The 26621-nt window shown below is 35.4% G+C and overlaps 1 protein-coding gene across 2 annotated transcripts in view; it reads left to right on the top strand.

Moving 5' to 3' along the window:
- The window catches only part of LOC131527582 (exostosin-1), a 354500-nt gene that overhangs the window by 3561 nt on the left and 324318 nt on the right, over window positions 1-26621 (top strand). The gene's annotated exons all lie outside the window — the stretch shown is intronic.

The raw sequence follows: 26621 nt of genomic DNA, 5'->3' as shown, positions 1-26621 counted from the left end.
ACATGTTACGTGTACTTATTATTATAATAACATAATTCCATGCAAGTAAGCCAAGCCAAAATCTAATCCTAACCCTAACCATATAGTAAGTACATAGTTAATTAATATTACTCAGTACTTAAATGAATAATTACACTGTAACAATGACACCTTGAAATAAAGTGTAACCAAATTTTCATTTTCGAGTGAACCATCCCTTTTATTTGTATTTACAGGATTTAAAGCTTCAGTGAAGCTACTGAGGTTCAGATTGTTTTTGCACGATTCATATGAATCTTCAATTGTGGCTTTACTTTTAAACGCCATAGAGGATCGAAAACACAATGGCAGTATTTAATGTCAGAGTGATTTAGACTGTTGCTTGTTTTGTACTCTAGACTGTAGCGTTCATGTAGTTATCATGGGAATACTGCTATAAATGGGAGTTCTGTTGCATTTGTCTAGCTCAGGAAAAAAAGGTACTGTGGAAAAGGACTCTAGAGGTCTCTTAGCCTGAAACAAAGCCAGTCTTCATCTGTTTGTGACATTAATGTGAACAGTTTGTGTAAATGCACCGTTTTGGCGAGATTTATGTTATAGAGTTTAATTCTCTTAGGTGCAATGATAAGAAAGTGATTGCCTTGCATTGTGTGCAATGCAAATAGTTTATTTATTTTGCTAAAATGTGTGATTCATGCACTGACTGCATGTGGAACTAGTAGCAATAATATAAAGCATCTTCTATGAATCAAGATATATTGTGTTCTTTGAAGTGTTTTTTTTTTATTTTTTAACTGTGTTCTGTGTACTAAGGCACATACATACCGTGGGTCTTTCACCGATGTTTATGAACAGCCTATCAAAGAGTTTGGGAGTTTATATTAATTCCAAAAAAGGTTAATGTAAAGTCTTTTTTTGAGTCTTCACCTAGTTGTGCCTGATTCTATTGCACTTTTGTAATGGTTGTATTACACAGATATTACTATGTAATTATCATGTAATTACATAGGTGCAGTTGTGTTTCCAGTTTCTGAATGTTACAAGAGAAGCAGACTTACAAAGATATACTGTGTGTGCTAGGGATCATGGTGTCACAAGGAGAATCACACTGTGGCAGGAGCAAAAAGCCGGAGTGTCGCTTCAAATTGTTAAAGTTGCAAATGATGCAAATAAAAACAGTGTCTAAGAGCATTACATTTTAACAACAGTCTATACTAGTGGCGGCTGCTGGTCTTTCAAAGAGGGGAAGCTCATTTTCGGCCTACATCATAAAAATTGTCCATTTATTTATACTTAAATTCTGCCCTATGTTCCTTTTCAAGAAAATACTCTGTGACCCTGTCGTACCAACTAGGCGTATTTTCCAGTGACACTAGCCTAGCCTACTGTATGAATGAATGAATGAACAAACAATCTAAAAAAAAAGATATTAAACTCCACGGAGGAAATGTGGGAATTAGTTTAAACTGAAACAAGGAATGTGGTGTAGGCCTATAATAGGATTGTCACGATACCATAAAAATGTCTTACGATACTATACCAACTTAATTTATGATTAAATTCTACAAAATTAATACAAAATTAATAAATAAATAGATGTAAGTGAAAATAGACAATATTATTCTATGAATACTTAATTAATGTGAATGAATGACTGGCTATTGTTATCCATGAAATGATCTAAACAAAACTCATCTTAGCACTGCACAGAAGCTGCATGAAGTGACATTTAGATGTGGCATTTATTCATTTAGACTGTATTTATAATTGCATAAATAATGTTATGAGATTAATGTTTTAAATACTAAATTCTGAATATAGAATTATGTTGGAAAATAATGTAATATGCCTACTTTTAGACGGGAAACTTAAAAACGGCCAGCAGGTGGCAGAAGTTCGTGATTGAATCACTGAGTCATTCAAATGATTCTTTCAAAACGGCTGAATCCTTCAGGAGCGAATCAAATGACTGTTTTTATGAGTGGCTCAGTGAATCAGTGATTCTCCCAAGACAACGCGGATTTGGATTCGAACACAAACGAAACAAAAACAGCACTCTTGCTCGTGTCGTATTGCCTAAGTGTCAGGAGCATTTTTTTGCTCGCATATCTTGAAATTTCCAAGTTAGCAGCATGTATATTAAAACATAACATTATAAATGAATAAAAAAAATATATAATGATTGATAAGAACCAAGTGCAAAGCCGCTATGGGATTGAGCTCGAATAGCTTCAGCGTCAGCAACTTTTTATAGGACAAAATCGCTGTCAGTCAAAAGGAGATCAGACCCTCCAATCATCACGCAGAAGCCCGGAGTCCAGGCCACTCCTCCATTCACCGCAGAGACGCTGAGCGTCCGTGGCGGGACATAATCGCAGCATTTATTCAATGACCGTCTAGTTTCGAGGCACTGAAAAAAACTGTTCAAAGCAGCCCCATTGAAGTCAATGGACGCTAGGCTTCAACAGAGAAATACACTGACGCTACGGGAATGTATGAGAAGGAAATCGAGTCAGCGACCTGCTATATGTAGCTGATTCTGAACGAACTCGTCTTCGAGATGAACATGTTCTAACGCATTTTTAGTCAATAAAATGTTAACACAATAGTACATATTTGACCATTAATTTTTTGACATTATAGGGGAAGCCGAGCTTCCCTTGCAGTCTTAAAGAAATCCCCACTGGTCTATACACTATACAAATTTGAGAATTAAACTACAAAAACATATGGAAGTAACCATTTTTATATTGGTTGCCACAAGGAGAATCACAATGTGACAGAAGTGAAAAGCCAGAGTGTCGCTTCAAATTGTTAAGGTTGCAAATGGTTTAAATAAACCAGTGTCAAAGAGCATTTTAACATTTCATCATTTTCATCATTCATCATTATCTCCTTACTTAATTGGCCTATGATTTAGGTAAGTGATTCAGAACAAGAGTTATAATTAAACCAATAAACTAACACATATAGGACAGATGAAATCAAAGCATATTTAAGGATTGCAACAATTCAGATTTACTCCCTGATTTTGAAATTAAATGCACAACAAAGCAAGCATGGTGTCATTCAGGTGTCCACATACTTTTGGCCATTTGGTGTATTAAAGAGTACTGCATTAATGTATAAGTAGTGTATTAAAGAGTTGGCAAGATTCAACTTTTAAGTAATTGGTAGATCATCAGACTGAAGAAAAGAAGGTTAGAAGGTCTTGACTAGCAGACTCTTATACTTCAAATGAATTGAGAGGATTTCAGAGAGGCAGAACAGTCAATAATTGGCCCTCAATTGAATTAAGCAGGAGCTTAGAGTCACAGAAAACACACACACACACACACACACACACACACAATGCTTCTGTGCCCAGAGATGATTACAGAGTCTGATAGAATCACTTACTGCTTCGACCCACCCACATAGACACTGCATCATGTTCTGTCATATTAAATGTACAGATTAAGATGTGTAATTTTATTTTAAAACTTTGGACAACTATGGTTATGGTTATACACAACGGGTGATATAGTAATCATGAGTTGAAATGGGTTGTGCTACGCTTACGAGTCATCGTTTTGTTGTCTGTGCCGTTAAACAGGCCTCTGCTATCAATGTTATTTCTATGGTAGTAATGTGTGGTGCAGCTAACTGGTCTGTAATGCATGGTTTTGTCACACTTTTATGGTGAGCAATAACAGGTGAGCCATGAGTTGGATAATTAATGGCGTTTTTTGCTTCTTAAAACATTTGCTCAGAACAATTTAACAGATTTTTGATTTTATTTTGTACTAAAACCTTGGGTCTCTCAATGTTTTTCTTTTAATTTTTTATGAACAGCCTGTCAAAAAGCAGGCTGGAACTATGTTTGCGAGTTTATATGAAGAACTTCATTGTAAAAAGACATCAGTATTATATCTAACTTTGTTTTAGCTGTCCCTGATTATCCCTGGAGGTGTTACACATTTATTACAGTGTTATTACCATGTAATTACATAGGTGCGCTTGTATTTCCATTCTGAATGTTTCAATAAAAGAAGACAAAAAGATATTGTGGCTCATGGTTTTCACAAGGAGAATCACACCGTGGCAGAAACAGAAACCCAGAGTGTTGCTTTGAATTGTTAAATATGCAAATGTTGCAAATAAAAACAAGAGCATTAAATATTAACAGTCAATGCAAATGCAAATGTGGAAACTAAAAGTACAAAAAACATATGGATATAACCATTTTATGTCAAATTAACTCTCATTTTTATGGTGAACAATAACAGATGAGCCGTGAGCTGGATCTGTAGTGTACTGTTTCTTAAAACATTTGCCTAGCTCAGTAATTTAACAAGCTGAGGAAGCAGTATAAATCATATATTACAGAATATTGGATCTGGCATGCAGGGTCCTTGCCATCCAACACACAAACCACAATGATGGTATCACAGACCGAGATGCACTTCAAGGCCAGTTTCGCACATACTGTGTGCAGCTTGAGCTTTCACACTGATAGTGTTTATGGTGCATCACAGAGATGGGTGTTTCTTTGGGGACTTTTATGTCCTAGGGGTTGATTTTTTTTTTTTTTTTTAAGTGAAACTAGCACATTTCAATGTTGTCTTTGTATTATATGAAGGTCACATTAAAACTGTCTTGCAAAGTTTTTATTGTGCCCTCATTAATTTTTTACTTCTTTTTAAACACCTTATAGATTTATTTTTTCAGCTTTAAAAATATGTGTTAATTTTAATTTTTTTAAACTATGATCAAAATAAAGAGTGAAATAAACATGAAACTTTTTTTTTTTTTTTTGTAACATTTATACAATTATTATGACTCCCACAGTTGTGGCGCCATTTCTACCACATAAAACATTTTTGCCCATAATACATTAGTTTAATTAGTAGATTTGTTTACCAAGGACAAAAAGTAAAATATAAAAAAAAAAAAAATATATATATATATATATATATATATATATTTTTTTTTTAATTATTTTTATATTTTTATTTTTATTTTTTATGTAGGATGCACAACATGGTGGCCATATAATTAATGTTGCTTTAACATTAAGTAAGTAAGTAAGTAAATAAATAAATAAAATCACCTTTGTCGGCTCACTCAAACACATAGTTCATATATAAAGTCCATATATTTTTCATGTAATTTTTCCTTATTTTTGGTAAATTCAAACGCTGAAACGCTACTACGCCGGCCGTGTGAACGCTGTAACCTGTTAATATGGGCTGCAGATTCGTGTCGCAGATGCACGATGTGTGAAATAGGCCTAAGTCAACACCACATAACTCAAAGAGGCAACAAGCACAACACCACTGCAAATAACCCAGTAATTCACATGATTTATTAATGCCGCACTGCATGCAGGGACGCAGAGTTCCACTGTGCAAAATGTGCAAATCATATCATTTAAGGAGAGATGAAATTTGAGCGAAGGCAGTGAGAGCTCCGCCATCTTCATGTTCTCACCTGTAGATTTCTGGTCTCGCCATTGGACTCTGGATGGAAAGTTCACATTGAGGTTTCATTATCGAGTGGGTCAAAGTCAAAGAGAGCCACATTTCTGAAGATGTTGAGTCTGCGTTTGTGGAAGATGGAAGCAGAGAAGGAGGAATAAGGTGGAGAAACAAGGGAGAAAGAGCCCCCACTGATAAGATGTATTGATAGGCTCTAAATTAGAGCAGCTCACAACTGGGTGCTTCCTACAAATCTATTACACTTGAGAAAGAAAGAGACAGCATAAAGAGAGAAAGAAAGATAGAGTTAGTGCAAGAGAGAGAGAGAGAGAGAGAGAAGCCTGCTGTTTTTTAATTAGGGTGTGTGATTAACGTGATGTGTTGTTTTTTAGCTTCAGAATCACACAAAAGGGAAGTGATTACAAATCCCAGTTTTACCTCCAAAATTAATCACCCTCTTCAATAAACACAGCTGCTCAAACTTTGAGAGCTCACTGCTGTGCGGTATTAAATCCTAAACTTTTATGACAACCAAATTTGAGGATTCCATCTGTTGAAAGGCATAGAGAGAAGCCACATCGCTAAAAATTGTGTGAAAATGACCCTGTTGTGATAACACAACCTGTTGTCACTTCTTACTTGGCTAACTATGAGGTTGTTGTCTTCTTCTTTAAATTCTGCCAGTATTTCTTCATGTCATATTAATCAATTTTCGTCAGTTCTATTCATGGCTAAAATGGCATCTAATTTTAGTAGACAAAAACAACAGTTTAGTTAACGAGAGGTGCCAAATTAAACCAAATATTCATGTGTTTTATTTATACATTTAATTAGTGCTGTCAAATCGCTAAAGTTTGTTTACAATGAAATATATGCATGTTAAATATATACATGTATGTGTGTATTTATGTAAACATACAAATATACATACAGTATATTATGTAAACGCAAACTTTTCTTTTGGAAGTGATTAATCGCGATTAATCAATTTGACAGCACTCATTTAAATCTTTTTAACCAAACGTGTAAAATCATTCCTTGTTGTGAAAACCTGATCTTGTGAAATAGTTATATAATACATTTTAATTAGCAAATTATTGTAATACAAGGATTCATACAATGTCATTCATAAGTACTTGCAGGATCTACTCATGCACATTTGTTCGAGTTTTAGTGTGTTTATCACATTCATAATGCGAGTTTCACTTAACTCTATCATGTAATTTTAAGTGTAATGCAACACATGAGAGTTTATAAGTATTTTACGCTTTGGTAAATTGGTTGCGAATTTGTACAGTGTCATTTGAAAGTATTTGTTGATATGCTTATTGTACCAGACGTGGACTATCACAGTGTAGTTTTACCTACAAACTGTACGTTTTCGTACGACTAAGATTGCACAAATTCATTTGAAATTGCCAACTCGTACAACAGGCTACTTGCGAACTGTCATGAAGTTGTGTTGTTGTAATACAATGGTGTGAATTTTTTATACTTTAACTCTGCATGAGTTTTAGCGCATGACTATCATGCAATTTTAAGTTCACTTGTGCTTTTTAGTTACCATGTTTATGCACTGTAGTATTATAATAATTAGTTCATTGTTGTAATACAACACAGTCTCATGGTAAAATCACAAGTATTTTATGATTCATACAATGCCATTTGTACGTATAATACAACACAGTCTCATGTCAATTTGTAATTATTTTATGATTTGCTAAATTGGTTGCGGACTAGTCTCATTCGTAAGTATTTTCTGATGTGCTCACGCCTTCCTGAGGCTTAGGTTAAGACATGGACCTTCATGTTTTACCTACAAATCATACATTTTCGTACTATAAAATTGCACAAATTCATTTGAAATTGCCAACTCGTACAACATGAAGTTGTGTTGTAGTAATACATGGGTGTGAACTGTTTATGTTTCATCATTGTGTCTAGCGCATTCACAATGTGACTTATACATTTCTATATGGATAAGGATAATTTGAAAATAAATAAACAAATTAAATTTTTTTTTTTTTTAAATCATACTTTCTAGGTATTCCTTTTTCAAAAACAGTGTTAGTGCTTTGCTATTCTCCTGTGGTGTTATGAGGAAAACAAATTTATGTATTGATTACATATTTTATGCATTTATTCAGCTTCTCTTGAATCTACAAAATATAATTTTCCATTTTAACTCACCCACAGTTACAGTTATTGTTGAATCCGGTTTGTTCTGTACTTGTGGGGCTTTGAGCACAGAACAAGATTAAACAGTGACCACCGGAAATATATTTGATGAAAGTCGATGATGAGGTTTATACATTTAATCAAACACAGAACGCAAAACTTCAGCAAAGCCAGACTTCTTCCGAAAATTAACCACTGTGAGCTAATTAATGTTTCTGAGCTCAAAATGAAAATTATACTCCATCATCACTTCTACTTTCAGCTACAGGAACAGCTGACTAAATGTGTTAAATTAAATACGTAATCAATATATAATACAGCTTTCTTCAGACAAAAACATATATAATTACAAGCATGGACACATTTTAGCCATCAAATTGTGTCATTGTATAGACAGCAGATGGTTCTCATTACAAACAATGGGATTACCAGGAAAAACACTGCTTTAAAACTGGTTCCTTTGGTGTCAACATGATCTTAGCGATATTTGATTCATTGGAAGTGAAAACCTGTAGGATAACAAATTAACACAGTGTACCTGCTGTTGGCTGAGAGATGGATCGTGTTTCCAGCAGGAGATTTTCGGCTACCTTGAGACTTTCAGAGATTTCAATAGGCATTCTCAGCAGTTTGGGAGAATGCTGCACTGTGGGAGACAGTGGGAAAGAATGAGAGATATGAGGAGGCATTCGACAGAAGAAAGAAAGATAGTGGAGAATGATCTGAAACGTCAGTAACAAACCCACCTACTGGGAAAGAGCCGGTTGTTTGTCCAGAAACAGGAAATCTATCCCTTTCAGCTCCTGAGGACCAAAGCTGTATGGAAAACAGTCATATTTTATAGTTTTTAATTTAAATTTATATTTTTATTATAAATTTTCATTCTGAAACGTGTTACCTTCAACAACAATTCAAACATTAGAAAACAGTGGCCACTGCGGAAGGGTTATTTGTGTGCGACTGATTATTTTAAATGTTCATGTTTCCTTGTTTCATGCTGACCTTTTGCATTTATCCATCCACAGCATATTCTAGAAATCCTGACTAACATTAAACAAACTCATAAGAATGACGTTTTTGAGATATTGTACTTTATGTTTCCTCATGTCAGTCATGGAAATTTGGAACTGCCAATTAGTATAAATTTGTATGATCTCATTTGTACGTTTTCATACAATCTTCATACACCACACTAATAATGGAGCTTTTTGCTTACCTTTTGTTCTAAAAATTGTATGTTTTTATACAAATCACGAATTCATACGAAATCACCCTTTCGTAAAACAGTTACATTTTCTCATAGATTGAGTTGAAATAAATGCATATGGCTTTTTTTGGAGCCCGAAGGAGCTACTAGTACAATGTCCAGACTCTTGTTTTGTGACTTTTGCTAAACCTCTTGTTTGTTCCATATAAGTCATGTGGGTTGTGAACAAAATGAAGGTGAGTAAATGATGACAGAATGTTCATTTTTGGGTGAACTATCTTGTAAGCTTTTCTGGAGAGCTACATTTTGCTGCACCTGCACCTGTCTGTGGCAAAATTTTGCTTTGCTTGGATTTCAGAGTGATCTGTTTCCCCAGACTGTGGTGCCAGCACTCTTAAACATGATTTACTCTGTCACAGACAGCCTGTGCTCACAACTTCATTTCATTGAGTAGCCACCTGAGCCCATTCATTGTAGCACAGCCTGCATAACTGCATGACTGCATGAGAGGAGACTACTGCACCTGTGTGTTACTACAGCCATATCACATGCAATTTGTGTCATACATGAGATGTTTTAACTGCAGGGCAGAAAATATATTTTTACTTTATTTTCTGCTGTTTTCTGAGTAGTTCTGGACTTGAGATACACAGACATTTAATATAAAAATGTATATTTATAAAAATGCACACTTATTAATTTACGTGACTTTTCTAGGTTTCAAAATAACAAGGTATAGTTCACCAAAAATGAAAATTTGCTGATAATTTACTCACCTTCAGGCCATCTAAGATCCATCTAATCGCATTATATCACTTACTCACCATTAGATCCTCAGCTGTGAATGGGTGCCGTCAGAATGAGAGTCCAAACAGCTGATAAAAACATCACAATAATAAGGTTTTTTTTTTGATGTTGTTGTTTTTTCATTTTTTGGATGAACTGTTCCTTAAAAATGAAGCTTCCTGATTTATCTAGTTTTCCAACACCACGAGAATCCTGATTCTTCAAAGACAAAATAATGAATCACGATATGATATATGATAAATGCTGTATTGCTGGTTCATTAACAAGTAAATGAAACCACAGACTGTACGAATGTTTTCTGGAATTGAACTAGCAAGTGCACTGACACATAAGTAACTCCTTCCTGCAGGTGTTTATGAATCACCATTATGTTCCTGATAATACAGCATTAATATTGTTTCCTTCTAGTATGTTGAGTATGAATTGCTAACATTGAGCAATGTAGAAATCTACAAATACAGACAGGCTAAACACTAGCGCTCTGTTAAGTGAACTGGTCTTCTTTTCTGCTCTGTAACCGCAGAGGTCAATCATTTTTACTGTATCGTTTATGAAAAGTGACATCACCATTAATAAAACTTTACTCTGCTCAGCTGTGTCAATTCACATTTATTCACCTGTCCAAAAATGAACAAACCTGCAGTTTCAGCCATTCTTCACATGGCCAGACAGCTGATGAGTCAGGCACTTATTTACATTTTAGAAATGTATTTCTAACAAGTTTCAGGCCTCAAGGGTGCTATGAAGACAAGTGGAGATACTAGCAGTGTTCTGATTATGATGCCTGTAAAAATCAAAGATCAATATGTTTGGATGGGCAGGGCCCGGCCCAGGGCTTTGCTGTGCTGTAGGCAAGATCATGAAAATAGGTGAAGAAATTATATTAAAACATCCATAGAGCCATTGCAGACTTGATGAGTGATTTCTTTAGAGAAGAAAGGAATACATTGTCCACACTTTTTCTTCCAACATCAGTATTTTAGGATTTTGTATTTCAGATATTTTTCACAAATCATCTTTTTAAAATCACTTTTTACTTTTGCATTGTGAAAAAAAAAAAAAAAAAAAAACCTGATAAAAACTGATTATACCAGAATAATAGAAGAATTAGACAAATGTTTTAAAATGTTCTATTAAGTATAATTGTGTATAAAGTTTTATTTAACGCAAGGAAAAAATCTAAACAAAAAGTGGGCAAACCTACTGTATAAGCAAAAGTGAATACAATCAATCAATCAATCAATCAATCAATCGATAGAAAACAGGCACAGCCATTAGGAGATAAATTAAACAATGTATAAATAAACTTTAAATAGTGCATTTTAAAACATGGGCCTACATAGAATCACAAAAATAAACCAAAAAATAAATGAATATTTTAAATAACAGATCTTTGAAAAAAGTTTTCAAATAATTGCTCATATTTTCAATGTGCGTCTTTGTCTGAACTCCTTCCTCACATTATTCTTGAGAAAACGTGACAAGCCTTAACAAGCACTGTTTCTGTCATCTAAAAGCACTTTAAGCACTAAACAGTAGGAACACCAAAAACAGATGCAAAATATTTTTGGTTGCACGTGAGTTTCAGTGCAACGTGAGCACATCAGTCTATAGATAATACTGTCATATAAACAGAATACTACAATGCACCATGCTGTCTATTGTTCTCTGATCAAACTTTGTATTTTCTTGGTGAATCCATATGTTGTATCAATACATGTATCCAATGCAAATTTATCTCTTTTATTATTACTATTATGTTAATATTTAATTGTTATTATATTCTGACAATCTCTATTTGTATTACTATATGGAGGCATCACTCTGCAAGACTCTAGATATCTAATTGAACTTCCTCTTGGGATCCTGATTAGCAGAATTTTGAAGAATCCCCCAGAGATTTAGAAATGGAAATAATAATTGGACTCAATAATTGGTGAGAAAATTATATCAACTTTTTTGGAGCGATATGCACATTCATGACCGGTTATTTTGTAAACAGACACCAATTATACAAGTGCCAGTGTATATCATTGCTACCAACAGTGTTATTTTCGCTTCTGCATTTCAGAGTTAATGACGAGAACAGTCATACTGCAGAATAATTTCCACATTTTACTTGAAATAGTAAAAAAAAACAAAAAACTAAATATGTGACCCTGGACCACAAAACCAGTCTTAAGTCGCTGGGGTATATTTGTGTACAATACCCAAAAATACATTGTATGGGTCAAAATTAATTTTTCTTTTATGGCAAAAATCATTAGGACATTAAGTAAAGATCATGTTCCATGAAGATATTTAGTGAATTTTCTACCGTAAATATATAAAAACTTAATTTTTGATCAGTAATATGCATAGCAAAGAACTTCATTTGGACAACTTTAAAGGTGATTTTCTCAATATTTTGATTTTTTTTTGCAGCCTCAGATTCCAGATTTTCAAATAGTTGTATCTCGGCCAAATATTGTCCGATCCTAACAAACCATACATCAGTGGAAAGATGATTTATTCAGCTTTCATATGATGTATAAATCTCAATTTCGAAAAATTGACACTTATGACTGGTTTTGTGGTCCAGGGTCACATATGGCAAATTATGAAAAGGAATCATCTCTTATTTTGAGCCCAGTCTCATGAAAATGCGTATAAATGGTACGCCAAATAAAAACAAAAACTTGTGGTATTAATACATAAAAATTGACTTTGGCGTGCATATAATACGCACGTGTTTGGCATGCATATAATACTTAGTTTTCGCATGCATATGATGCACAGTTTTCGCATACATATGATACACATCTACCCCACAATCCTAATCCTTCCCACTGCATAGCATATACACACCAAAGTCAATTTTTGCGTGTCAATACCACAAGTTTTTGTTTTTATTTTGGTGTACTATTTATACACACTTTCATGAGATCGGGTTGCTTATTTTATAGGATAGTTCACCCAAAAATGAAAATTTGCTGTTAATTTATTCACCCTCAGGCCATACAAGATGTAGGTGACTTTTTTCCTCAGTAGAACAGTAAAGAATTTTTAGCTGGAACCGTGGTCCTTGGCAAGTCAGCGGCTACTGTGACTTTGTGAGTCAAAAAAAGCATATCAAGGAACCCAAAATTAATATGTTAAACTGAGGTCTTATGAAGCAAAACAATCAGTCTCTGCAAGAAACTGAACATGATTTACAATGTTATTACCTGTGATCCAGCATCACAGGATCATATATGCCAGTGTTTTGGTTCATTTTGAGTCAGAGTGACTGTCAGACGTCCGAAGGTGAGTTTTGATTGAGTAACTTGTAGATCTGTGCTGCTCGAGCCTTGAACTGTTTCAGACGGTTCAGTCTGATTTGGTGAACCGGTTCAACTAAAAAAGATTCATTTGTGAACCGGACGTCACTCTGGAATGTTTACCTGAGGCTCTGAACTACAGATAATAATCTTGTAAATAATGTTCAGTTTCTTGCACAGACCGATTGTTTAGCTTCATAAGACCTTAACATATCGCCAGAAACCGTAGGTATTACTTTTGTGTTGCCTGTATATGCTTTTTTGACTCTCAAAGTGCCAGTAGCCACTGACTTGCATGTCATGAATCACCAAGGACCATGAGTTCAGCTAAAGATCTTCTTTAAGGTCCTTGCACACTGGGTCTGAAATTTTCGTATGCGTTTTTTCAGAATCATATTTGAATTTCAAATATAGAATTCCATATTCGGCACACATATATTGTGTGACCTGCAGTGACCCTGGGATTTTCTCCAGTGTGTAAACTGAAGCGCCACAGAGCAATTTGATGTTTATTTGGTCCCCTTTAGGATTACACAAATTCATAACCATGTCTAAATAGATTTATTTCTCATAACCCCTTACTGTGGAAATGTAATATATAACGCACCCACATTCAGCTCAGTAAGCATTTAGTGCAAGCGTTAATTTTCATAAATATCCCTCACTCTTTTCCATGCCGTTTCTGAGTGCTGGCATTTATTTAACCACAACTTGATTTACAGGAATGTCAATGTGCCTTCACCCAGAATTCTCTCAGATGAAAATGTGAACCAATCACCCTCAGTGCTGCATTCATTACATCATCTCAGCTGTTATTTACCATGACAGGCTAATCGATCAGTTCTTATTCTGAGTTTATTCCTCTCCAAAAACCATTTCAACAGAAATCTTATAACTGCATCTCTGACCCAAAATCATTATTAAAGGCCGCCGTTAGTGAAAATGCTGAGAAATGAGAAATAGCTGCCCACTATAGTATATAAAAGTTGCCATTTTCTTATAAACAGTGTCTTTTCCATGTGTATAGATCCTTGTTTCCTGTATTTGAGTTAATTCATAAAAGTAAACAATAAACTGTAGAATAGTAAACAATGCAATATGAAGTATAATGAACCCATTCTTATGTGAAAATATAAACATTTTATGAGGTGTTCACAAACTTCACAAATGTTTTTAGATAACATATTAAGTAGACAAAATTGTATTCATTTTCATTAGGTGTAAAACATTTAGCTGTAGATATGTATTTATAGACTTTCACAACTAAGATTATTAAAAACTGTCACACGAGTTTGAAACTGTCAGTTATTTTTAGAGTTGTAATGCTTTTATATGGATTTTAATTACTTTTTAATTATTTACATTTTTGGCACTGTACAATACTGGAAGAAGGGATGCTAATGTTCTTTCTGTCAGCATTGTGTTTCAGTTTAACTGGCACACACACACACACACACACACACACACACACACACTGTTTAGATGAACTGAGAACAGAAAGAGAGAAAGATTGACATGTCTGAAACATTGTCTTGGGATTTCATTGTATAGCGTGACAGTAGTTTTCCCCTGAAAGAGGGGTGTCTGAAGGTCCACTGCCATCTTCAACAAAGTAAGTGATTCTTTTGTGGTGACCCAAACTCTCCTCTATCAGTTCATTGTAACTGAGATGTTGTAAGTGATAGTTTGTCCCTGTCAGTGTTTTCTAGTTACCCGCATCTTTGCGACTTGAACTACACCAAAGTCCCTTTCATTCAGTTCACTTCGTGGCCATCTTGGTAACGGCCTGCAGTGTCATGCAAGAGTCGATCCCCCTTTCTCAGTGCCTGATTAAAATGTACTATGCTTTCATCCTCACTAAGAAAAAAATAATTTGCATAATAAATTTTTTTTATTATGTTAGGCCAATAATAAGAACAATCAGTGTATTTTTATTTTTCCATCATACACCAGATTTACTTATTTATTTATTTAGAGTATAGTCCTTTACTAAATGCTTGTCACTTCATAGTAAACATTAAATGACCCCTTTAATTTTATATTCATATATATATATATATATATATATATATATATATATATATATATGTGACCCTGGACCACAAAACCAGTCATAAGTGCCAATTTTTTAAACTGAGGTTTATACATCACCTGAAAGCTTAATAAATAAGCTTTCCATTGATGTATGGTTTGTTAGGATCGGACAATATTTGGCCGAGATACCACTATTTGAAAATCTGGAATCTGAGGGTGCAAAAAAATCAAAATATTGAGAAAATTGCCTTTAAAGATGTCCAAATGAAGTTCTTAGCAATGCATATTACTAATAAAAATTAAGTTCTAATATATTTATGGAAGGACATTTACAAAATATCTTCATTGAACATGATCTTTACTTAATATCCTAATGATTTTTGGCATAAAACAAAACTCAATAATTTTGACCCATACAATTTATTTTTGGCTATTGCTACAAATATACCCAGTGACTTAAGACTGGTTTTGTGGTCCAGGGTCACACACACACACACACACACATATATCATTCTTTTATTTTATTATAGTCATTATTTTCCATTATTGTTGCTACTCTCTGAAATGTTACGCTCCTTATCATATTTGGAAACACAGCGTCTCCACAATATTGCGGTGGCGGCAACAATACTAGACCGAGAACAAAAGTTATGCCTTCTTTCTTTGTGTAAACATTTGGGCGGTGTTATGCAAATCTTCCCACACAGTGACGTAGATGTGGGGGCGTATTTAAATGAGGCGTTTTAGGAAGGTGTGGACATTTCTTAACTTTTATAAAGAATATCTCTTTGGGTTTGAGACTTTAGACTTTGCTACTTTACGGATCTTAACTATGCACGAACAGCTTATAACACTCCAAAGATAAAGGAAAACTTTGAAATCGCATCATATAACTAAACATTAAATGTATCGCATTAACAACAATGAATGATCAAAAAGGTTTTTTTTTTTTATCAAATATTCAATTTTAGCTTAGTTTCTCAACCTTCATCATAAAATTACAATTGAACTGTTTGGTTGAGCATGAATAAAACTAGTGGAAAATCCATACAGATAGTTCAGAAGACCATACAGAATCATACGATTTTTTTTATTTATTTATTTTTTTCACACCTTTACCATAAAATGCCAATTTAAACAATTTGGTTGAGCATGTCTTTAGAAAATTATTTGACCTGTATTACACTGTTAACTGTTAACGTATCAAGTTATAATTCGTTATAGCAGGACCTCTGAAACTATAATATGTCCCCAAAACTATGGTTACATTTAAAAACTCCCACCATACTCAGACCACATGAGTGATTTTCTTGGGACATCAGCAGATTGCATGAAAACATATTAATAAGATTGTGCAAATTCATACAAATTAGTCACCAATTCGCCAAAACATTAAATAGTTATGAATTGTCATGAGATCATATTGTCTCTTTTTACTAAAAAGCCAGAATTCTGTTAATTTTTCTACAAGTGGTCCATCTGCTAATAAAGATAAAGTGTCCCACTAATAACCATAAGAGCCTTTCCAATTTCATAGTCAGGCACAATTGACCTATCGGTAAGCCCTGCCCCCCTTAGTTACTGTTGCTCCCTCGGACAAACAAACGGAGTTGCTTTCACAGCTACAGCGTGAAAACCTTGTCCCACGATGTTTTTGCACAATTTTGGAAAGCCACCAAATGGGAATTAAATATTCCATGGAGGGATTTATAAAATGTTTAAAAATAAATACAGTGGGTAACTCGAAGCGAGGGTTTACAGATCACAATGTAAGCGGGAGAAGTCTCATATTACGGTCGGTCATCACGATCGCGGATGACAACATGCAGGATCAACACTGTTCATGTATCGCAGGGTACGATTAAATTAATGTACATTTAACCAGTTTAATATGGAGAGGCACTGAAATGTAGACCTTCGTTTATGTGTTTTTGACCTACACTGTACAAGACACAGTCTGCTATTTAGGTTTGTACATTAGCATGGACTCACTAACTTTAACGTTAGCTATTTTAGCCAGAGATACCTTGCTAAAGCACAAGATAACATTAAAGTTCTGCTTGAGCAGATGAAAATTGTAACTTAATGAGTGTATGACAACCAGAAAATGAATGTTTTTGTCTTTGTATTGGGGTGAATACTTAGGGACATTTTGCTCTGTTTTGTTTGGATTCAGGAAATGTAATAAAATAAATTATATTGCCCATCCTCTCAGGATACCTGGAATCAGTGTTACAAGTACCCCAGGCACATCGTTTTTCCATTTTTGAAGCATAAACCCCTTAAAATCGATGCGCACTTCGGATCTTCCAATGTTTCTCTATGGCGCTGAAACCCAAAGATGTCCGAGTTCCGCTCCCCGTGCAACTGATACTCGACTGCCATTGGCTAGTCTGCGTTCGAGGGGAGGGGCTTACCGATAGGTCAATTGTGTCAGACAGTCATGTTGTTTTCTCTCTTGGTAATTTGAAGGTTCCACGCAGGAAGTGTTTGGAATTCTCAGGTGTTCCTTCAGAAAGCAGCGCTGTTATCTGTTATACAGCGGAACATGGTCAGAGGGCCACGGCATGAAGCCGATACAGGAATTAGAGGAAGTATTTCAGAACACTTGCTGTATAATCGGAGATCTCTTGCTCGCTCACTCCCTCTGCTCTGCAATTTGAAACTTGCTGTCATGGGCATTAGAGCAGACTTCAATCCATCCTGCGCTGGCGCTCAAAGAGCCGGGCAGACTGGAGGAAATTGATCAGCACTGTAGTTAAGATTGGGAGGTAAATATAGCAGTGTGTTGGAACGCTACACCAGGAGATAAGAGTCTGAGTGCTGTGTGATGCCTACCTGATGTTACAAGCTTTATTTTGGAGTCACGAGGACACACACACACACACACACACACTGACAACTAATACATTGATCATGTAGTTGCTCAGCACACTGTACATGTGTCTTTGCATGGATCCAGCTGTCACTCAAGGGCATTGCTAGGCACAAATGGCATCCGGGGGTTTAGGCTATTAGTGTCATATCATAATGCAAGGATACCTATGAGATAAATAATGCATAACATAATTTTTAAAAAGTGGTTATCAATATATGTACTATATACCTTTTAATTGTTTCTAAAAATATTTTTGAACAAAGTCTCTTATTCTCACCAAGGATGCATTTATTTAATCAAAAATAGAGTAAAAACTGTAATTATGGAACACATCATTAAAATTGGAAGTAATCATTTTCAATTTTAATATATTTTAAACTATAGTTTTTAGCATCACTCAGTGTCTCCAGTCTTCAGTGTCACATGATCCTTCAGAAATCATTCTATTATGCTGATTTGCTGCTCAATAATTATTTCTTATTATTATCAATGTGGAAAATAGTTATGCTATGCATTTATTGATTGACTGAAACCGTTTTTTTTTTTTTTTTTCAGAATATCAGTGTTCAGTGTTATTTCGGTATTATATATAAACCATTACAGCTTTCATTAGTTTTGAATTAGCTTCTATTTTTATGCTTTTAGTTTTAATTTTAGTTATTTAGTTATCTAGTTAGGAATTGTATTATGTGCTTTGATTTTTAAAATATTAATATTTAGGTTTATTGTGTTTTATTTTCCATTTTAGTTTTTATTTATTTTATTTCCACTTAGTTAATTTTAGTGGTTTATAAAAAAATGTAAAAAAAAACATAAATGAATAAACAAACAAACAAATAATTAAAGTATTTATTCCAAATATTTGTACTTAAAAGAAAAATGAACTGATAGTAATATTCCCTATAAAGTAGAAGTGCCTTTACGCAAAGAAAATATATTTCTTTATACAGTACATCAATGATCAGTATATTAAATTATTTAATGTATATTGAAAATATACTGAATAATATATTGTGATAATACATTAAAACATATGTGACAGTATATTTGCTTATATGTTAATGTACATCATATTATATCAAATAATACACTTCATAATATATAGATATTTTCAAACATATGAGTACTATATATACATATATCCCATTTAGCTTGATGTGGTCAGGTCACTTTTTTTCTGCCTAACTTGGATTTAAAACAAGGTTAATATTTTCCCTAATGAAATACATTTCTCATAAACATTTCAGCTTTAACAACAGCTCATACTTCACTTGGACAAACTGATCAGTCCCTGGTCAAGTCGACCTCAGTCTTCAGTGGTTTGACTTTCCTGAAGGAGTAAATAAAGTTTCAGATATGAGATTCCACAGGCCTGAGGACAGGTCTGCTGATGGGGACCGGACCTTAACTGTATCTGCAGAGAAAAAAACTATTATAGGTCATTATGCCCCGAAAGAATATGATGGCAGAACGTGCTGCTAGCTCATCTAGTATAAACGTGTGTGTGTGTGTGAGATATAACAGATGGTGAGCAATGTGTTTAGAGGCACTCTAAATTTCAGCAGTGAAAATAAAGGCCAGCTGCGGAACGCAGAGCAACGTGGCAATCACAGAGCATTGTCTCACACTGTCTCATACACGAAAGCTTCCTCAGCTCTTAATCCCTTTTCACATGCAATTAAAATCTCTCTCTCTTTCTCTCACACACAGCTTGTGCTTTGAAATGAGATCACAGGGTGGCTTGTTCAACAGAGGTTTGTGCGGAAGTGTCGTTCAGAACAGCATGATCCACTAATGGGTTTCAATTTTTTGTTACACCCCACCACCTCTGAAACTAGAACAGACTTTTTTTCTTTTGTTTTTACTCTGCATGACCATAATTTGATTGTCTGTCAGTATCGTTGACAACCTAATAATACTGAGTATTATAAATAAAATAAAATGTATATGCATTCATATAACAAATGTTTTTGCCCAAAGCAACTTAAATGAGAAAAAACAAGAAATGTAATATGAAGGAGCCAAGAATATTGAAGAGATGTTAAAAAACTTTTATTGAAATCGATGTGGAAAAAACAATAACTTGTTTATACAATAAACATTTTTTTCCAACTTTATGCATTATGCATTCTGTGGAAAAACACTGGGGAAAGTTCACCCAGGAAAATCCTGACATAATTTTTTTAACCCTCATGTAGTTCTGTGACTTTCTTTGTTCTGTAGAACATAGATAGATATTTTGTGAAATTTCTCAGTGTTTTGTTTGCTTCATATTTACTCAATCTCAGCTCATCCAATATGTAGATGAGTTTGTTTCTTCATCAGTACAGATTTGGAGAAATGTAGCATTACATCACTTATTCACTAGTGTGTCCTCTGTAGTGAATGGGTGCCGTGAGAGTCCAAACAGCTGATAAAAACATCACAATAATCCACAAGTAATCCACACCACTCCAGTCCATCAGTTAATGTCTTGTGAAACAAAAAGCTGCATGAAAAAAAAAAAAAAAAAAAAAAATCCATCAAGGCATTTAAACTTTGGACTCTCATTCTGACGGCACCCATTCACTATAGAGGATCCACTGCTGAGCAAGTGATGTAATGCTAAATTTCTCCAAACTCATCTACATCTGAAGGTGTACATTTTCATCAACTTAATTTTTGGTGAACTATTCCTTTAAGTTACACTCTTCATTGTATTAAAATTGTATTTACTAAATTAAAGCAATACTGCTTTATAGGTACAAAAATAAAGGAATTGTTGATCCAAAAATATAAATTCCATCATCATTTACATAACCATATGTTGCAAAAAAAAACAACAACAACTGTGCATTTCTAGAGTTGTGCACATTTTAAAAACATGTCTTTTATTCGCATATTTACATGGTGTGATTTCTTACATTATAGAGCAGAAAAGAGAATGTTAATAGCAGTAGTGTAGCTACGGGTGGGCCTGGGTGGGCCCGGGCCCTCCCACTTTCATCTGTGGCCGACCCAATGAAAAGTTGGTAATATTCCAAATGGATGTAATTTATTAAACGGTAATAATAAATGTCTTATTTCACCGTAACTTTATATATTTATTAAAAATATTAAACGCTTGTTTTCATGGTCAATTACAGGTCGTTTCTTAGTTCTCCCTCTTCATGCTTGTCAAAATGATGATTCGTCCGTTTCTGTTAGTCCCACCCACAATGTTATGTTTACGACGTAAGGATATAATAGTAAAATGCGCGCGTTTGTGAAGTTAAATTTGAAAATAGCCTAGTGAAGCAAACATATCAATTCTTTAAAAAGGAAAAGTCTAATCAGACGTCTACAAATGAAACCCGACAGACCACCTGAGGGTGCTGGATTTATCGATCAGAAACTTCTGAACCAAGCGTGTTTGAAGCATCATATTAGCATAGGTACAGTGTTTGATCCGCTAAACAGATGCGTCCTTTGTGGAAAGAAACACATAAACGTTGTGCTAGATCCTGGTCGCCACAACAAATTGTAATCATCTGCAAAGCCCCGTTGTTTCAGACTGAGGTAATGCTTTACAATAATCTTCCTTTAGTTAACGTTAGTTAATGCATTAACTAAGATTAGCAATGCATTTGTTACCGTGTTTATTCATCTTTGTTAAACTTAGCTCAGGCAAATGTTAACAGATACAACTTTTAATTTTAATAATGTCCTATTAGCAAATTTTGAAATGAATATTAACATAACAAATTACTAATGTTAATGCATGCTTTAGAAGTACTGTGCAATGAACCTTGGTGCTGTATTTTTTGTTGGCAATTTGACATGCAGTTTTCATATGCTACACACTTGGCCAGTTTTATGTAGGCCCACTCACTTAAACATTTCTGGCTACGCTAGTGGTTAATAGGCATGTGATGTGATCATCTCAACTTTTAGTAGTTAGTAAGTGATACAGAAGGATTTGAATTTAAGGTTAGCTGTCAATTACATAATCATCCCACTGTGACTGGCTGAGGATGCTCTGACTGAATCATTGACATGTATTTGATATACATTTTGTTAAAATTACATTTCAGACTTTTAGAGTGGGAAGTGTTAAATTAGAAGCGGCACACAACTGGCTCATGTTTCTTGGTCTATCTGTCATTCTGTCAGTTATCTGCCTCTCGCTCTCTTTCACTCCCTCATCTATATATATTACTGGAGCGTTAGAAGCCAACTTCTGGTGAGACTTCATTAACAAACAAAGAGAGCTGTAAGGGAAGATCTGTTGGAGAAAAAAACGGTAAAATTTATGTGAAAGAATCAAAGCAAGTGTAATATTCTGGATCCATTGTACTGCTGCTATTGTGAATGTGTGGTCAGATTTGTCCTATTTTCATGTATCTATTTCTTTTACTAACAGCATAACACATCACCAATAGAAATAATTACGGTAGCCGAGAGAGCTCAATGCGCTGCAACTTCAGAAAACACATGCAAATAGAAAAAGCACCAGCAAATTCTTCATCAGTTTGACAGCAGGTGCTGCAAATGCTCACAACGCAACCAAATAAAGAATTTTATTTGCAGCGCATTTCTTTGTTTGGTTGTGCTGTGAGCATTTGCAGAGCGTGTGTTGTCAAGTTGTTTTCTTAATTTGCAGGTGTTTTTTTCTATTTGCAGTGCGTTGAGCTCTCGGCCACAGTAAATAATAGTTATTAGTTAAGAATCCTCTGGCCTCTGCTGATCTATGAGGTCCCCATGACCGTGGTAGAAGGTTTTGAGCAGAAAGTGAGCAGCTATCTGCGCAGATGGCTGGGTCTACCGCGCAGCCTGAGTAACATCGGGCTATATGGGAACACCAACAAGCTCAGGCTCCCTTTTAGCTCAGTCAGGGAGGAGTTCATCGTTGCACGGGCACGGGAACATCTGCAGTACTCTGGATCCAGAGATGCCAAAGTGTCCGGCACAGGGATTGTTGTGAGGACAGGAAGGAAGTGGAGGGCAGCCGAGGCAGTCCAGCAAGCAGAGACTCGGCTGAAGCACAAGGCCATCCTGGGAACAGTGGCGCAAGGCAGAGCCGGATTTGGGAGCCTAAGAGCAACCAGATATGACTCTGCCAGCGGAAAGGAGAGGCAGAGGCTGGTACAGGAGGAGGTGCAAGCTTCAGTCGAGGAAGAGCGAACCAGCAGAGCAGTGGCCATGCGGCAGCAAGGCGCCTGGATGAAGTGGGAGCAGGCGATGGAGCGGAGTATCTCTTGGAGGGACATTTGGAAGTGGAATCCCCAGAGAATCAAGTTCTTGATCCAGGGGGTCTATGATGTCCTCCCAAGTCCATCCAACCTGTGCACATGGGGAAAGATAGAAACACCTGCATGTTCCAAAGTAGGGACATTAGAACACATCCTGAGCAGCTGCTCCAAGGCGCTGGGTGAGGGCCGGTATCGATGGAGGCACGACCAGGTCCTCAAATCCATCGCGGAGGCAATCAGCAAGGGGATCAAGGACAGCCGACATATCCAAACTACAGCAAAGGCCATTCACTTCATCAGGGAAGGACAAAAGCCAGAGAAAGTATTGAAAAACTGCTCTATAGGTTTGCTCTCCACAGCCCGGGACTGGGTAATGACAGTTGACCTGGAAAGGCAGCTGAAAATTCCAACACACATTACCCAGTCCAAATTGAGACCTGACATCATCTTGGTCTCTGAGGCCACAAAACAACTGATCTTGCTGGAGCTGACAGTGCCCTGGGAGGAGAGGATGGAGGAGGCTCAAGAGAGGAAGAGGGAGAAATACCAAGAACTGGTGGAGGATTGCCGGAGGAATGGATGGAGAACCAGGTGTATGCCAGTAGAGGTGGGCAGCAGGGGATTTGCCAGTCACTCCCTGAGCAAGGCTTATGGCACGCTGGGCATAACAGGTGCTAACCGAAGAAGAGCCATAGGCAACAACGTGGAGGCAGCAGAAAAAGCTTCCAGATGGCTCTGGTTGAAGAGGGGTGAGCAGTGGGGGCAGTAGAATGCCACTTGGACACAGGCCGGGGTCTGATCAGCCTCGGTCGGGGCACCAGGACGAAGGTGTCTGTTGTAAGACCCGAAACACCCAGTGACTCCTGGAAACAACACTGATGATGTGTCCAAGGTTGTGCATCAGAAGATGTTTTCTGTAATTAGTTAATAAAAGTATTAATAGTAATAGTCGTTATTTGTGTATGAAGTGTTTTTATTTTTTATATTTGCAATTGAAATGTACCAAATTAATGTAATAGAATCTAAAACAACTTTTGTGACGTATAAATGTTAAAAAAAAATTCCAGGTTTTTAGAATATTTAATTTATGGGATTAATAGGTTCATTATATGGTTATTGTATTTAATCAACGACAATAGCTTTTATAAAACATTTATTCATCACATTTATACAATTTGACATTATTTCAACAATTTATACATTATTTCAGTCTGCTCTATTTAATTTCTGGTATCATATTCATGTGGAGCATTTAAAAGGGATATAGAGATGGGCAGGGGTGGGGGGAGGAGGAAATATTATATTTCAATGTTTTTGAATTTGAATATGAAAAAAAATAATAATATAAAGGTGGAAAGTAAAAAAAAAACTAAAACAAAACATATATACATATATATGTATATTTATATTATTTCCCACCTTACATTGTTTTTTTCATATTAAAATTTATATCACAGTGTGATATTAAAAAACAATTATTTTAATAATTATTTTAGAATTATTCTTAAGCCTAATATTTAAAACCCAGACTTCATGTCAAATTAACAAAAGTCTCATAATTGAATCATTAATTTATAACTTTAAAATAATATTTATAACTTTTAATCATTCATTATAAAAATGTTATAAACTTAATATATTTTTACAAATTATAATATTTTTTTTATATTATATATGCTAAATATATACATTCAATAATGATCATTATTGAAATATGATTTTATTATTATTATTATTATGGTTCTGTGAGAACTGTAACAGGCATATCATAAAATGTCCATATTGTATGCTTCATCATACTGTTACGGGGCTGAGACGTGCAGATCCATATGCAGACTTTTATTGAGCAGAGACGTGGTCATAACAGGCAGTGTCGAACAGTGGCAAACAGGTATAACATGGGCGAGACAAAGAGTAAACAAAGACAAGCGTGGGTCGACGATTGGTGAACAGTATCCAAAGGGGCTAGACAAGAGAGGTAATCCAAAATGTAAGCGATAGTCCAGGCAGGGGAAAACACAATCCAAAGGCGAGGCAAGGCAAGGCAAGGCAAGGCAAGGCAAGGCAAGGCAAGGCAAGGCAAGGCAAGGAAACTAACAGGGGCTCTGTAGGGCAGCGATAAATGCATACAATACTCGGCTGTGAGGGAAAGAAAGTCCAGGGTTTAAATAAGGCATGTAATCAGTGCAATGTGTAATCTGTGACAGCTGTGTGTGATCAGTGTCATGAGCTGTGTGCGTGTGTCGTCAGTGCAATGAATGATGGGAATTGTATTCTGGTGAAATGCAATGGTAGTTTAGTGCAGTGCAAGAGTCCATGTGATGAGCGGGTGACCTCTGGTGGGGAGTGAACGGCAGTGCATGGACAGGATTCGTGACACATACATCCAAATGGACAAAAATGTAAATCCAAAAGAACAAAAGTGTAAATGTTACATAAAATATTTCTGAGATCAGGATAGCAATGCAGGACAATATTTAGGCCATGATACGCACATAGACAAGAAGAGTCTGTTTGACAGATATGTAAAGCGACCAAGTGTCTTAATAAATACCTAAAAATGCAAAAAATCTTTATGTGAGAGAAAGGTTTAGGGGTACAGCTCATTAACTCAGTATAAAATCAACAGAAGTCAACGGAACGTCCCTATCAAACAAATGTGTGTGTGTTGTGGTAAAGTGAATATGCTTATATGACAATCTGTGTGTTTAATGGACTCTGCTCTAATGGTGTTTATACAGCACTACTTTAATGCCTCCAGCTGCTTTGTGCTGTGCATCTAGCAGATGTGTCTGTGTGTGTTTATGGCTATGCGTTTGCTAGAATTGTACGATACAGCATGTTTATACATATGTGAAATGGTACTGTACATGTGCATTTTGTTAGCACAGATGTGTGTTTTTGTGATTCAATTAAAGGGTTTGTGGTTCAATTTTACAGCCTTTACTGACAGATGTTTTCTTTCCAAAATGACTCAAAACGAATGAACAACTGGAACATGTCATATGTGAGCGAATTGAATAAACGAGACGTCTTGTGAACAAACCAGAGTGTGTAACTGCTTATTTACCACAGTTTGATGTGTCACTGGAAAAATTAACTAACTATTCACAACTTTCTTTTTTGAACTATGTTGGTTCAGCAATATAGAATTACTGTTGGTGTTACATACTGTAGATAGTGGAGTAATAATGTCTATTACTTAACTGGTTTGAGATCAAGTTAATGTCAGATTATTGCTGTGCATTTTTATCACTGGTACATTATAAAGGTAGATTTTAGTATTTTGGAATATTAACAATATATTATATGAAGAATCTGGCAGTGATTGAGCGGAAGCCATTGTAGTAATGAACTGAATCAAAATAGAGCTGCACGATATATCGTTTCAGCATCGATATCGCAATGTGCGCATCCACTTTTTTCACGCAATTGGACTACTTTTAAATTGTTGCCGTGGGTTGATTTTCCCCTGTGGGTTAAAGATTTGAAATATTGCATAAATTACATTTGACTGAAATGCTTGTATTGAAACATTTTGAATTCTACATATGATAAAACTGCACTAAG

This window comes from Onychostoma macrolepis, chromosome 20 (genome assembly GCF_012432095.1).
Source record: "Onychostoma macrolepis isolate SWU-2019 chromosome 20, ASM1243209v1, whole genome shotgun sequence".
Lineage (NCBI taxonomy): Eukaryota > Metazoa > Chordata > Actinopteri > Cypriniformes > Cyprinidae > Onychostoma > Onychostoma macrolepis.
The sequence above is the reverse complement of the archived record's forward strand: the minus strand, read 5'-3'. Positions and strand labels throughout refer to the sequence as shown.